The sequence below is a fragment of the Saccopteryx leptura genome, chromosome 10, assembly GCF_036850995.1.
Source record: "Saccopteryx leptura isolate mSacLep1 chromosome 10, mSacLep1_pri_phased_curated, whole genome shotgun sequence".
NCBI classification, from domain to species: Eukaryota; Metazoa; Chordata; class Mammalia; order Chiroptera; family Emballonuridae; genus Saccopteryx; species Saccopteryx leptura.
Genome location: NC_089512.1, coordinates 68,272,819 through 68,288,028, shown reverse-complemented (window position 1 = coordinate 68,288,028; position 15,210 = coordinate 68,272,819). Strand labels below are relative to the sequence as shown.

Sequence of the window (15,210 nt, the reverse complement as noted above, 5' to 3'; positions counted from 1 at the left end):
GAATATGAGTGGGTTTTGGAGCCCAGTGTGTGTTTTTAGTTGCACGCTGGGTACAAGCTAGGATTAAAGACAATGGCCCACCAGTTCTTGGCTCCGTTGCTTCTTTACCGACTGTCTGAATCCAATGTGAACCTGCATGAGCCAGGCGGCTCTGATGGTGGTCGTGGCTACTGGCTTTACACTTGGCGTAGCCTGTGGCAGGATTCAGAGATCGGTATGGAGCTGCCACCACCTCTGAGCGGTAAAGTAGAAGATTGGCTGCTGTTACGGTTCCCCATGGCTGTCCTTTTGGGGGCCTTAGGATGGCTGACTTTTACAGCCATGCGTGAGGAAACCAAGAGCTCTGTGGAAGAGGCTGCCCGGGACCTGCAAACCGAGCAGTGGAAGGAGCTGGAGCAAACGTGGGAGAAATAGATGCCGACCCTGGAGCTGGAGCAAGCACTGGAGGAGGCCTACCAGGTTCATGAGATTCACTTGGAAATGGAGCAGCCGCTGGAGAAGAAATCATAGGTTCATGAGTTGCCGATCGCCCTGGACGTTGTGGAGAGCCAGCAGCGGCAGGAGGCCGGGGCTGAGGCTGGGTCTGAGGCTGGACCTCGGGCTGCAAGGCTGGCAGCAGGAGCTGATGTTTTCAGTTCCTCTTTGGAGGATGAGGAGAATCAGCCTGGAGTTGCGATCCGCAGTCTCCAGAAGGTGAGAGCCCAGCAGCAAGGAGTACTGCTATGTACGCCCCTGGTACATCTGCGATTTGGGGATATAGGGTTGGATGCCATCATGCTCTCCAGAGCAGAGATGGAAATGCTGATTGCCATTGCCACATGCTCCTCTTGGGACAGTGTAAGACCTGCCAGGACGGCAGGGATGAGGGGTGTGGCTGATGCCCCATGTGTGTGGATTGATTCCTGGACTATGACTGGAGTGGGCACTGGCTCCTTTGTTGGTTAGACTTACGGATTTTGGACAATGTGAAATACCCTGATGGGGTTGGGGGCAGCTTTCCCAGCCCCAGGAAGCTTTTCCCATGGCTAGAAAGAAGGCCGAGGACATTTTGCACTTTTGGAAAAGTGCTCAGAGACTGGTGAAATGTATCTTTGTAATTGTTCAAATTGTATGATTTGTCATGTTGTAATTTGTGTAATGTGCCTAATTTCCTTGCACAGGTATGGCGGTGGTATAGATTGTGGGTAGTAAAGTGAGCATAAGGGTGGACTGTTGCGCAGATAAATAAATTATGCTCACTTTGTTAAAGATGGTGCTGCAAAGGCTCTGGCCAGTTTGCTCAGTGGTAGAGCGTCGGCCTGGCGTGCAGGAGTCCTGGGTTCAATTCCCGCCCAGGGCACACAGGAGAAGCACCCATCTGCTTCTCCACCCCTCCCCCTCTCCTTCCTCTCTGTCTCTCTCTTCCCCTCCCGCAGCCAAGGCTCCATTGGAGCAAAGTTGGCGCGGGCGCTAAGATGGCTCCATGGCCTCTGCCTCGGGTGCTAGAATGGCCCTGGTTGCAACAGAGTGATGCCCCAGATGGGCAGAGCATCGCCCCCTGGTGGGCGTGCCGGGTGGATCCCGGTCGGGCGCATGCGGGAGTCTGTCTGACTGCCTCCCTGTTTCCAACTTCAGAAAAATACAAAAAAAAAAAAAAAAAAAAAAAAGATGGTGCTGCCCTCATGGAAGCTCATCACCCAGGTGATTGCTTGGGATGGGCGTGATTATGTTAATATGTGTTGGGGGAGGGCTTTCATGCCAAAAGGTTTTAAAAGGAAGAAAGATCACGTTGTTCCAGGAGAAGAGTGATTACGTTCTAGGAGAAGCCCATGCTGTAGGAGAGCAGAGAAAGGCCACGTGGAGGAGGCCAGGAGAAGTAGTCAAGATGGCAGAGTGCTGAGGGAGAAGCCATTTTGTGTAGAGTTTTTGCAGAGAAGGAGATGGGAAACAGAGGTGAATAAGGCTGGTGAGGTAGAAACCTTTGATTCTAGGAAACTCTAATAAGTCAGTAGCTTTGTGAGCACTGAATGAGTGGGTTTTGGAGCCCAGTGTGTGTTTTTACTTGCCCACCGGGTGCAAGCTAGGATTAAAGATGATGGCCCACCAGTTCTTGGCTCCATTGTTTCTTTACCGACTGTTCGAATCTGATGCAAACCTGCATGGGCCAGGCGGCTGTGATGGTGGTCATGGCTACTAGCTTTACAAGCATACACCCAAAAGAATTGAAAGCCAAGAAGCAAACAGGTTTTTGTACACCCATGTGCATAGCCACATTATTCACAATCACCAAAAAGTAGAAGCAACCCATGTGTGTCCAACAATGGGTGAATAGATTAAAGTGTGATATATACACACATTAGAATTTGATCCAGCCATAAAAAGGAAGGCAGCTCTGATGCACACTACAATATGGACGAGTCCTGAAGACAGTATGCTCAGAGAAATAAGCCCAATGTAAAAGGACAAATATGGTGTGATTTCATTTGTATGAGGTGCCTAGAGCAGCTCAGTTTGTAGAGACAGAAAGTAGAATGGTGGTTGCCAGGGGTTGGAGGAAAGACAAGTGGGGAATTGTTGTTTAATGGGAACAGAATTTTGGTTTTGCAAGATGAAAAGAGTTCTGTGATAGATGGTGATGACGGCTATACAACAATGTGAATGTTCTTAATGCCACTGAGCTGTACACTTGAAAGTGGTTAAGTAGGTAAATTTTAGGTTATTCGTATTTTACCACTATTTTTTAATTTTTATTTATTGGTTTTAAGGAGAAAGGAAGAGAGAAAGAGAAGAATCATCAATTTTTTTGTTTCACTTATTTATGCACTCATTGATTGGTTCTTATATGTCCCTGACTGGGAATTGAACCCACAACCTTGGCTTATGGGGGCAATGCTGTAACCAACAGAGATACCTGGTCAAGGCTCACCACAGTTTTTTTAAAATATTTATTAGTACAGTACTGTAAAGCCAGTAGCCAGGGCCACCAACACAGCAGCCTGGCCCATGCAGATTCGCATTGGATTCAGACAGTCAGCAAAGAAACAACAGAGCCAAAAGCTGGTGGGCCATCATCTTTAATTCTAGCTTGCACCTGGCAGGCAAGTAAAAACACACACTGGGCTCCAAAACCCACTCATATTCAGTGCTCACAAAGCTACTGACTTATTTGAGTTTCCTAGAATCAAAGGTTTCTAGCTCACCAGACTTATTCACCTCTGTTCCCCATCTCCTTTCTTCTCCCTGCACAAACTCTGCACAAACTGGCTTCTCACTCAGCACTCCACCATCTTGGCTGCTTCTCCTGGCCTCCTCCACATGGCCTTTCTCTGCTCTGCTCTCCAATGCTAATTTCAGGAACTAAGAGAGCAAGCTCCCGTTCTGCCCCCATTTTATAGTGTAGAAATCCAAACCTTTAATCTAATATACAAAATAGGGAAGTGTCTAATATCATACAAAGTCACTTATCTGGGGCATGATGGGATTGTACCACCCCACATCAAAAAGGGTGGGAAAGGCTTAGTCCTAAAACCAAGCCCCAGGCTACAAGGATCCTGCCTGCCCACAGCCCACCCTCAAAACACATTAATATCACCTGGGCGACAGGCTTCCATGTGGGCAGCGCCATCTTTAACAAAGTGAGCATAATATATTTTATCTGCCCAACAAGTACCCAAAAATATGCTTATTCAACAGATGATAGCTATCAGTGCTACTATAATTTTTTTTTGCAAGGTCAACAAAGCAAATGTTTGACAAACATTCCTTAGTATTAAAATGAGAAAGGAGACTCCCCCTTAAAATAAGAGGCTTCAAGGATATTTTATAATTTAAGCCAAGTGTTCAGAGAGAGTTTGTATATATGATTTTTTGTGTAATTTACAAAATCTCAAGATGGCCGATAATATTCCTGTTTAGGAAGGGCTGTTATACTGTAAATGAGGAGGTTTTCATACTTAGAAGGTTGTGAATAGAAGGAGGAAGGAGGCTTGGACCCCCTCCCTTCTCTACACCTCGGTGAAAGAAGGTAAACAGCCAGGAATGTAGGAGGGGGAAGGGAGCCTTGAGTAGCCCTTTCCTCTCCCCTTTCTTCTCCTTAACAGCGATTTACAAATGATTGTCCTCGGCATCTTGTAAGCCCCCTCCCATCCTGAAATCATGTAATTAATGACAAAGGAATCATGTGACCCATGAATGTGAACTTATGTTCTGTAAAGGGTATATAAGATGTAAGAAATCTAATTTCAGGGAGCACATGCCTTTGGAGCTATGGCTCCGTGTGCTCCACTGGCTTAATAAATTCTCTTTTTTCCTCTTATAAGTTGTCTGAGTGTCATTCCTCCGAGGTTTCACTCTCCTGCAACAAAAACAGCAAATGCCCACAGAAAATGCTAGTAAAATTGACATTTGCTATGAAGGTCCAATTCCATTTCAATGTCTCCATGCCCACCCATGCCCTCCCCTCCCCTGGCCCTGTGGGTACCATATGGCCTCACTGGGTATGTTAACCAGCTCGCTCCCCAAGGCTTGGCTACATGTTAGCCCTGGGCTCTGAGGTAGGTGAAAATCTAGCACACAAGGAGAATGACATTGGTACAGAGGGACAGACTCACAGCCATGCCCAGCTTGTTACTGGAGAGCCATGCTCCTAGCAGACCTGATGGGCACAAAAAGCAGGACAGAGTGCAAAGAGAAATCATGGTTGATATGGGGAGGACTGGGCCCTGGTAACCAATTTTATGGATTTTTTTGATTTGTGTGTCTGTGTGTGTGTCTGTGTGTGTCTATGTCAGTGTTCTGAGAAGGAATTAATCCAAAAATATAGATGAAGAAAGCTTTGTGTCTCCTATGTGAAGCCGGGTTGCATAATCAGTTCTGAAAGCAGAGAAAAGGTAACAGATGTTTAGTTTACATTACAATCCAGCTGCTTCTGGAAGGGCGGCCAAATCGTCAGGAAGACTGCAGGGATTTGCTGTCTCTAATACATGCAGAGGATGCACCCCAATAACATTTTCTTTGGATGGCTCTAATTGAACACCCCACTGTTCAAAATATCTATGGCTTTCAAGCTACTTATTTTAAACCGCACACCAATGAAAAAGGTAGACCTGAGGGACTTATTCGAACACTGATATTGTGAAACTTGCTGTCTTTGGTAAAGTGGAACGCATTAAAGGAACTCAAAATCCCTTTTAACTTTTGGGTGTTTTGTGACTAATATTAAGATGAATTTTTAAGTAGAATAACATAGAGACATGGAAAATAATGGCATAAAGCCCTATTTACTAATCCATCATCCTGCCCAGAATGGCTCCAGAGCAGCTCTGAGACTTACATAAATACATATAAAGTGGTCCCCACAGCACCGGATGCCTCCATAATCAAGGGACTTTGTCCTGACAGCATGGAGAGTCAGCCTTCTTCCTCAGCTGTGGGTTCACCACATTCCCTCCCATTAGCTTTTACAAGTAAACAAACATGACACAGATTGATTGGCGTATAACCTATTTATCAAAAATGGCTAGGTCTAAATATCTATTATGTGGATAAGAGCAGGAGGAGACTGGATATATATTTACTAAAATATGAAAAGAAATTGTCCCAGTGATAGAATTGGGTTCATTTTTTACTTCCCTTTATATAATATTCTACAGTCTTTGAATTTTTTTACCCCAAACATATATTATCTTTATATACTGCTCATAAAAAGTAGGGGATATTTTCAAAATGAAGCAATAAAATATCCCCTAATTTTTGTGAGCAGTATAAATTAAAAAGAAAGAAAGGTATCTTCGAAACAAAAGCCTAGAGTGATTAAAGAATCTTGGCTTTTGCCTGCAGAGGCTGGGTTTCCTGACAGAAAAGAGGAACAGGAACACTGGAGAAACCATTCCACTCTGGGCCTTCCAAGGTGCACTAGAGCAGTTTCTCAGCCACAGCACTCTTGACATTGAGGGTCAGCTAATTCTTTGCTGCAGGGCTCTGCTGTGCATTATAGGATGTCTAGCAGCATCCCTGCCCTCTACCCACTGGAGACGCACCCATTGTCTCCCAACACCACCCAACAGCCTCTGGGAAGCAAAGCTGCAGGTGAGGATCTAGACTCCAGATGGTCTTTCCGTTTCTTCCTTGATGGACACCCTCTTTGTCTATTTTAGAAGCTGTATCTAATGCTGAGGCTTTAGACCCACAGGTACCTATGGTCTACCAAGGACTCGTCAATATTTTGCTGATGCATTAAGCAAAGAATGGTATGAAAATGAAAAAAGTAAGTAAATTAAACCATGAGTTTTCAGAGAAAGCTTTAGGACATATGACATCGATATGAAATTAAAAGAACTTAAGCAGTCACAATGGTCATTCAAAAAACTAGTAATAATAACTCTAGCTTTGGACAGTTTTACTTTTAGTTAAGACAATTCAAATGCTGCAGAAATTTTCAACAGCTTGTTAACCTGGAATGAACCTACAGCATTAACAGAACCAACACAGATTGTTTTGTATGTAATGCTTTTTATTGAAATAAAAAGCTAGTGTTTTCTCTTTATAAGAAACACAGTGGTATCTCCATATGTTCTAAATGTGATACTTAATTCTTCTGCACTAACAATGTTACAAATAATCTCATAAAAGGAGACAAATTATCCACATCCTTACTATCTTTCTAAACAGCATCTTTTAATTTACCATTTTATTAACAAGAATCCCTAGTATCTGACACTACCATACTTCTGAATAATTGAAATTATTTATGCTTATGCTAATGACTTGTTACTGTAATATCCTGACATTTTTTTAATTAAAAAGAGTAATTTTAAAAGATGCAGTGTGGTTTTAGATTCATGACTTTGAAAATCAGGATCTCATCCATGGAAAGAGAGCCACCCAGTAACCAGGTTGTTTCATTAACATCGACACCCTACACCTGGCACATACTAAGTGTTAAACAGATGGAGGGTACTGTTACTGTTATGCACAACCATGCCAGTGAATAGAGATTTATTAAAAATTACTAGTTTGGTTTAACAGCAACAAAAAAAGCACAAAGTATAAAAGAGGAGACTATCACACAATAAATTAATAACCTGAGTTCTGTTTCACAAGTAAAACAAATCATTACCTAAAACTGCCTCATTATTATTTTAATATATGTGTCTTTTCATGTATTCAAAAGGTCCATATGTAGTCACTCCACCCAATCCTCCTCCACAGACACCTCCCCTTTAATCTTTTACCTTTCTTTTAGTGAGAGAGACAGAGAGTAAGACAGATAGGAACAGACAGACAGGAAGGGAGAGAGATGAGAAGCCTCAGTTCTTCATTGCGGCACCTTAGTTGTTCATTGCTTGTTTTCTCATATGTGCCTTGACTGGCGAGATACAGCAGAGGGAGTGAACCCTTGCTCAAGCCAGCGACCTTGGGCTTAGAGACCTTGGGCTTCAAACCAGCGACCTTTGGGCTCAAGCCAGCAACCATGGGGTCATGTCTATGATCCCATGCTCAAGCCAGCAACCCCGCACTCAAGCTGGATGAGCCCGTGCTAAAGCCGACAATCTCAGGGTTTCGAACCTGGGTTCTCTGCATCCCAGTCCAATGCTCTATCCACTGTGCCACTGCCTGGTCAGGCACCACCTCCCCTTTAAATGTCTCCTTTGCAAAGGAGACAGCTACTAGGAAGTGTCTCAAGCTAGCTGGTACATACAAGTGTCAAATCCTTGAGCTGGGTTCAGCTGAGCCAGGAGAGTGAAAGAAGCTGGTGTGCTGTCCACGCAGAGCCAGCTAAAACAGGGCCCTGCCCATCACAAGATTCTCTCCACAGGCCTCCATGGGAAAGGGCCCTGGGCTAGGACGCAGGACCCCAGGGCTCTAATCCCAGTTATTTTATAACCAGGGATTCAAATCACAACATCTCCTACCCTGGATCTCCTAGAAAAGTGAACTCTGAGGTACTTTCCAGATTTAAAATACTGTAAGCCTTTGGGTCTTTTTTTAAACCAAATTATGCAATTAAATTCATGTTTAAAAATATATAAAAAAGAGCCTTTTAACTGACTTTATGGAGGAAAATGGATATAACCTACATGGCAACTGTAAATCAGAAAGAGATACTTTTATTTTTTCCCCCACAAATATCAAATAGCTGGGAAGGCAAAGTTCATTGTATCCTGTGAGAGGGGGGTTGCTGAGGTCCCCAACTGAATGGGTTATCATTAGGACAGCCATGCCTACAGACTGCCTAGGACAGACTTGCGTTTCGTAATAACATTTCAAAACAAATAATTATGAGATGATTAATATGCCCAAGTTCACTTCACCAATTCCTTTGTAGACACTTTTTTCTATTGCCCATCCTCCACTCTCAGTCCTGAAATCTTCTCAACAAATTAGAATAAAGTGCACTGTGAGATCACTTAATCACTTTATGATTGGCTTCAGGAGTTGAAGTCAATTTGCTGATAAAACCCACACATGCACACAAATAAATCAGTCTATCACCTCAATGTTCCATCTATCGAGGAAAAAATAATCAAATGTCTAGTCTATGTATGATGATGGCATATATGTAAAGAAATAAAACCAGAATGGAGGGTGAAAAACTCCCAAAGAAGAAGGCATGAGAGGGAAAACATACCTATGTAAGTTCTAAAAGGATCTATAAAAGTGCAACTGAGAATTTTATTATTAAGCTAAGCTTCTTAGTATAGATATCCCCAGAACCCTCCAGCTGGGCAGCTAATTGAGAGTTAGGAAGAATCCAAAAGACTTTTCCCTCTTGTCACTCATCACAGGCGATACAGAAACCCTTGCCTGCTCAGTATGATAATGTTACTTTTGTCAATGCACTTCTAATCCGATAGGGGATTGGCTGGGGATGATGTCGTACCCCTGGGAAAATCCCCAGTGAATATAGTTTTAACATCCTATGCATCAACACATCATTTACATAACAAAGTATACATACTATATTAAGTGTGATAATGAATGAGCTGCACTGATAAAAGCAGACATTAGAGAAAGGCTATGTGCCATTGAAAAGATAGGAATGGGATAAAGCAAAGGTGTGTGTGTGTGTGTGTGTGTGTGACTAAACATAACTAGGTCATCAAATAATACACATCTCTAAAAAGAGCAAAAAATGAATACTGAAATTCAAGTGACCTAAAACAGTCTAGTGCTATAAATATGAAAAGATTACCTCCAATGGAAAAAAAAAATCAATAATCAAGTAGAAACAATTGTAGATTTTTGTCTGTTGATGTTGAGGAAGAAGTAAAATAAATAAGTAAGTAAATAAATAAATATCATTTTTTTAAAAAGTGAATTGGTGCCACTGCTTTTCTGGAGAGGGTAACTTTCTTATCTTTAACAGGTAAAATTGGCCAACCCACGCCATCACTTAAAACCTCAATATATTTTAAAGTGTCAAAGGGTAGTGAAGATGGTCTAAGAAGGAAGACAGTGAAATCATACAATGCAGAACAATAAGACAGAAGATCTGAGAAAGGAAACAAAATTCGGCTTTCGACTATGAAAACGCTAATGATGAGACATCCACACAAATGAAGAAAACTTTTTGTACAAATGAACGATGCCAACTCACACGGCCAGTTTGGGAGCACACAGTCATCCTTAGTCATGATGACTCTCAACACTGCTCTCATGCTGCCTTATTAAGATGGGTATTTCTAATCTAAAGAGTTTGGCTTGTACATTGATTTATGACTACAAACTTAGCAGAAATGCTTCTCACTGCAAAGCACACAGCGAGTAGTTAAGAAGTCTTCTAGTCATACATACATCTGTTCTCAACTGACTTAGCGGAAATACTGATTGTATTGTGAAATGGGTGTTCCTATATTATTTTAGCGATTTTTTTTCTAATCCAATCCCTGCCCCATCAGGGCTCAGACACATAGACAAACTGCCCCCCTGCCAGTGTGATCAGACAGCTAAGGCAGCAATGTATGCAAGTTTGGGTGTGGGGTCTGCAGGTGTGGTCTCCCCGTTGTGGACAATCCCTATACCTAGAATATTCGAGAAAGAACCAGACCAACACTTTGAACATGCCCATCCCCACACACCCGGATCTCGTCACATCACATCAACCTTGCTAGTCTTGGAGGAAAAGCCATTGAAAAGTTAAAGGGGAAAACAGTTCAGGGATATAGACACTTTACCGGTGGGGGGGGGGTCCCCTAAATCCTGATAGAGGATGAGCAAGCACATAGGTAGGTCTCAGCAAGTCAATGAATCCGTGTTTATACATCTTGCTGGGAAGTTGATTCATAGCTTGTCTAAGATTCTCAGAGGGGGCTGTGGTGCCCCCAAACATTAAAAGATACTTATTCAAGAGATCTCCCTCCCCCAGTGGCACCGCGTCCAGCTTGGGCTGCTTTCTTACGGCGGGGTATGAGGCTTTTCACTTACAATCCTCTGCAAGGATGAGCTCATGGCTTAGGGTTAAAGATGCCCTCCATTCCAATAGCAGATTGACAGGGCAAATAAGGCAAGAATAGGTCTGGAAAAGAGGGTAAGAAATATAGACACGCTGGTTTGGTGAGTAAATCCGGAAAGAGACAACTTCCAGAACCGCTCTAGTTCTCCACTTGCACGGGAAGCTTTGCGCTCCCAGCCAAAGAGGCGTCCAGGGCGCACGCGGCCCCTTCCAGCAAGAGCCCTGCAACCAGGGGTTCAGGTGGCGGCTGACCCGCTAACTCCCGCTATCTCCTACAAGGACTCAAGGGTGAGGCCCAGAGGGATGAAGCCCCAAGGCCGACTTTTCGAAAGCTCACTGCGCGTTCGCCCTCCCTCTCCTCGTACCAATACATCAAGTGGCCTCTCCTGCACCCATGGGGCACCTCAGGTGTCTCTGAATGGCAGGCAGGAACCCCTACGTTGGAAGCACCGCTGCCCCTCCCCATCCACACACCCTCACTCCAGAGCGCTGCCTCCAACATCAGGTGAGGCCAGCTGCCGCACAGAGCACGGGATGAGGGGGTCTGCACTGAGCCTAGTCCAGTGGTATCGGTCCTAGAGGCAGCTGCTACCTAAGAGACAGAAATTGAGCATCGGGTCCAAAGCTACCCAAAACCCATCCTCTTACCTCTCCTTTCAACTTCCAAGCCTTCTTATTTGACTGGAGTTGGCAGCCAGTCTGCGCATCCAGGGCGAGGCACCGATCTCCTTACCGGAGCCAGAGGACGCTCACGGGGCCGCCTCCCAGCGGGAACCCCGGGAATGGCCCATCACGGCCGCAGGTTCGTGGTACAGAAAGTTCCCATGTCTCTCCAAAGACAAGTCCGAAACTGCTGCGGGAGAAGCAGCGTCTCCGGAAGCGGCCGCCGCGACTCCACACAAGGGACCGCAGGTCACCGCGCGCGGGGTCGGAGCCTCAGTCCAGGGCGGCGCGCAGCCCGCAGCCTGAGCCTGGTCTAGGTGCGGCGCGGGCCGGAGGGGCTGGGCCGCCGCGGGCTGCGCTGATTGGCCAGGCGGCTTCTGCCCCTGCCCCCGCCAGGCCGAAGGTGCCTGTGGCCCGGCTCTCCCGGCCCCGCGCCCCTGCTCAACTGCCCGGCTCCCACCGCTCGGTTCCCCGCGTCTCTCCCGAGCGCCGCTCTCTGGCCACCACTCCGCAGGTGCTGGGAAAACGTATTCTTTCTGAACGCCTGCAAGCCGCTCTGAGACCGGTATAAGGGAGAGGAATTTAGGCTTCGACTCGCAATGGAAAGCAATCCCCATGCATCGTGTCTCCATCGGAGGACCCAAAGGAATTTGAAAACAGGCTCCCTTAGCCGCTCAGAGCGTAGCACAGGCATGACTAGTTTGGCTTCTTATGTAATATGCTTGCATGGAAAAGGAGGAAAATCCGCACAGATGTCAATACCTGAATATTTTCGGCTTTAAAAATTATTTTAAAAAATACAGCCAAGACTTATTTGACCTGCACCTCATGCCAACCCCTAGTTCTTTCTCCCATCCCCAAGTGCAGTAACACTAACAATCAGTGACACTTAGATCTCCTTTTTATGGATAAGAAAGCAGAGGAGCAGAGAGTAGCATAATTTACTGAAGATCACACAGTTAGTGGTAACTGTGTAATTTGAACCCAGGAAGCATCCTTGCAGAATCCCCTGAGAACTTGTTAGGAATGCAGACTTTCAGACCCCACCTGGAATGAGAATTTTCATCGTAACAATATCTCCAGGTGGTTAGTCTATGCATGAAGTTTGAGAAACATTGCCTTAAACCACCGTGCTGTGCACTGTCATTGGTTTGCTTTATGATCTTCTGGTCCTTTTACTCTGAATTGACATTAAATTAGGTGTCATTCTGCCTCAGTAGCACTCCAAAGTCTGTTTGCCCTTCTCTAAGCCTACTGCTTGAACTAATCTGTGGCAGGCCTCCCTTCTCTCTGTTCTCCATACACACAACACACACACACACACACACACACACACACACACTCCATATTATATTGTATATCATTTGACATCTTCAATCATTTCCTTTTTTTTATTATCAAAATTGTGGCTCTATAGCCAAACACAGTTGTACTACCAAGTTGTGACCAATCTAAGAGGGAATTCAAACATCAGAGACAGGGACTTGATCTTTGAGACATCTGTCAGTGATGAGATTCTACGAAGGAAAGAGCAGATCCAAGAGAGACCTGAATCTACACAACAGGAGATGTCAGCGCTCTCTCTGGACACCATTCATTTATTCACTCAATGAAATTGAGAACCTGTTTTATGTCGGGCACTGGAACAGTGGCTGGTACATACAGGAGTATACAAAACAGTAAAGATTCCTGCTTCTGTGGAGTTTGCCTTCTGGGGAAAGAGGCAATTAACATAATAAATAACTGAAATACAGAGTGTGTATGTCATAGAGAGAAATACAGAGCAGAAAGGGACATGAGTGCAGGAAAGCTGCGGTTTTAAACGTGGTGTCCAGGCCAGTTCTCACTGCAAAGATAACATGTGAATAAAGATTGGGAAGAGCCAAGGAATTCCACGTTCATTCAGATGAATAGTGATCCAACACTGTGAGTCAGTCCTGGTTCTGGACACTGTGAGTCAGACACAGTTCTGGACACTGTGAGTCAGGCACAGTTCTGGACACTGTGAGTCAGTCCTGGTTCTGGACACTGTGAGTCAGGCACAGTTCTGGACACTGTGAGTCAGTCCTGGTTCTGGACACTGTGAGTCAGTCATGGTTCTGGACACTGTGAGTCAGTCATGGTTCTGGACACTGTGAGTCAGGCACAGTTCTGGACACTGTGAGTCAGGTGCAGTTCTGGACACTGTGAGTCAGGCGCAGTTCTGGACACTGTGAGTCAGGTGCAGTTCTGGACACTGTGAGTCAGTCCTGGTTCTGGACACTGTGAGTCAGTCATGGTTCTGGACACTGTGAGTCAGGCACAGTTCTGGACACTGTGAGTCAGTCCTGGTTCTGGACACTGTGAGTCAGGCACAGTTCTGGACACTGTGAGTCAGTCCTGGTTCTGGACACTGTGAGTCAGGCGCAGTTCTGGACACTGTGAGTCAGTCCTGGTTCTGGACACTGTGAGTCAGTCATGGTTCTGGACACTGTGAGTCAGGCGCAGTTCTGGACACTGTGAGTCAGGTGCAGTTCTGGACACTGTGAGTCAGTCCTGGTTCTGGACACTGTGAGTCAGTCCTGGTTCTGGACACTGTGAGTCAGGCACAGTTCTGGACACTGTGAGTCAGTCCTGGTTCTGGACACTGTGAGTCAGGCGCAGTTCTGGACACTGTGAGTCAGTCCTGGTTCTGGACACTGTGAGTCAGGCACAGTTCTGGACACTGTGAGTCAGTCCTGGTTCTGGACACTGTGAGTCAGGCACAGTTCTGGACACTGTGAGTCAGGTGCAGTTCTGGACACTGTGAGTCAGTCATGATTCTGGACACTGTGAGTCAGGCGCAGTTCTGGACACTGTGAGTCAGGCGCAGTTCTGGACACTGTGAGTCAGGCGCAGTTCTGGACACTGTGAGTCAGGTGCAGTTCTGGACACTGTGAGTCAGTCATGATTCTGGACACTGTGAGTCAGGCGCAGTTCTGGACACTGTGAGTCAGGCGCAGTTCTGGACACTGTGAGTCAGGCGCAGTTCTGGACACTGTGAGTCAGGCGCAGTTCTGGACACTGTGAGTCAGTCCTAGTTCTGGACACTGTGAGTCAGTCCTGGTTCTGGACACTGTGAGTCAGGCACAGTTCTGGACACTGTGAGTCAGGCGCAGTTCTGGCCTGGGTCTGTGTGTTTACTTGAGCCTTGCTTAAGTTTTTTACATCCAAGTTTTCCTGGACTGAAATTTTCTTGTCCTGATTTGGGGAATATATATATGGGTAATTTCGTGAGGTTCAGCCTAATACTATATTCTCCCACCCTGGATGTTTAGTATTGTTAGAGATTTAAATGTGTTCCCCAAAATCTATATGTTGACAGTGGTAGAGCATCAGCTTGGCGTGCAGGAGTCCCGGGTTTGATTCCCGCCCAGGGCACACAGGAGAAGCGCCCATCTGCCTCTCTACCCCTCCCCCTCTCCTTCCTCTCTGTCTCTCTCTTCATTGGACAACAAGGCTCCATTGGAGAAAAGTTGGCCCGGGTGCTGAGGATGGCTATAAGGCCGCTGCCTCAGGTGCTAGAATGGCCCTGGTTGCAACAGAGCAATGCCCCAGATGGGCAGAACATTGCACCCTGGTGGGCATGCCGGGTGGATCCCGGTCGGGCACATGCGGGAGTCTGTCTGACTGCCTCCCTGTTTACAACTTCAGAAAAATACAAATATATATATATATTGACATCCTAACCCCCAGTACCTCAGAATGTGGGCCCCAATCCAATGTGACTGGTGTCCTTATAAAAAAGGGAAATTTGGAGCTAGACACAAACAAAGGGAGAATGCTATGAAGGCATAGATTGGGATGATGCTTCTACAGGCAAGGAATGCCAAAGATTGCATACAAACCACAAGAGGGGGAGAAAGGAATGGAGTTGTTTCTCTCTATCAGCACTCAGAAGTAATCAACCCTGTCCACACTTTGATCTTGGACTTCCAGCCTCCAGAACTGTGAGACAATCAATTTCTGTTGTTTACGGAACTTTATGCCACTCGGCTTGTGTTTCCTAGTTACAGCAGCCCAAGCAAACTAATGCAAGTATGTTTCTAAAGTAAGATGGTACAGTTAAGTGACTCATCTACAAATTTCCAATGACC

The 15,210-nt window shown here is 45.5% G+C and overlaps 1 protein-coding gene across 1 annotated transcript in view; it reads right to left on the bottom strand.

Moving 5' to 3' along the window:
- The window catches only part of TAFA4 (TAFA chemokine like family member 4), a 284,031-nt gene extending 272,631 nt beyond the window's left edge, over positions 1-11,400 (bottom strand). Inside the window, exon 1 of the mRNA XM_066351547.1 lies at positions 11,081-11,400. The gene's annotated coding sequence lies outside the window, so the exon portion shown is untranslated. The remainder of the gene's footprint in view (positions 1-11,080) is intronic.
- Between the last annotated feature and the right edge of the window lie 3,810 nt (positions 11,401-15,210).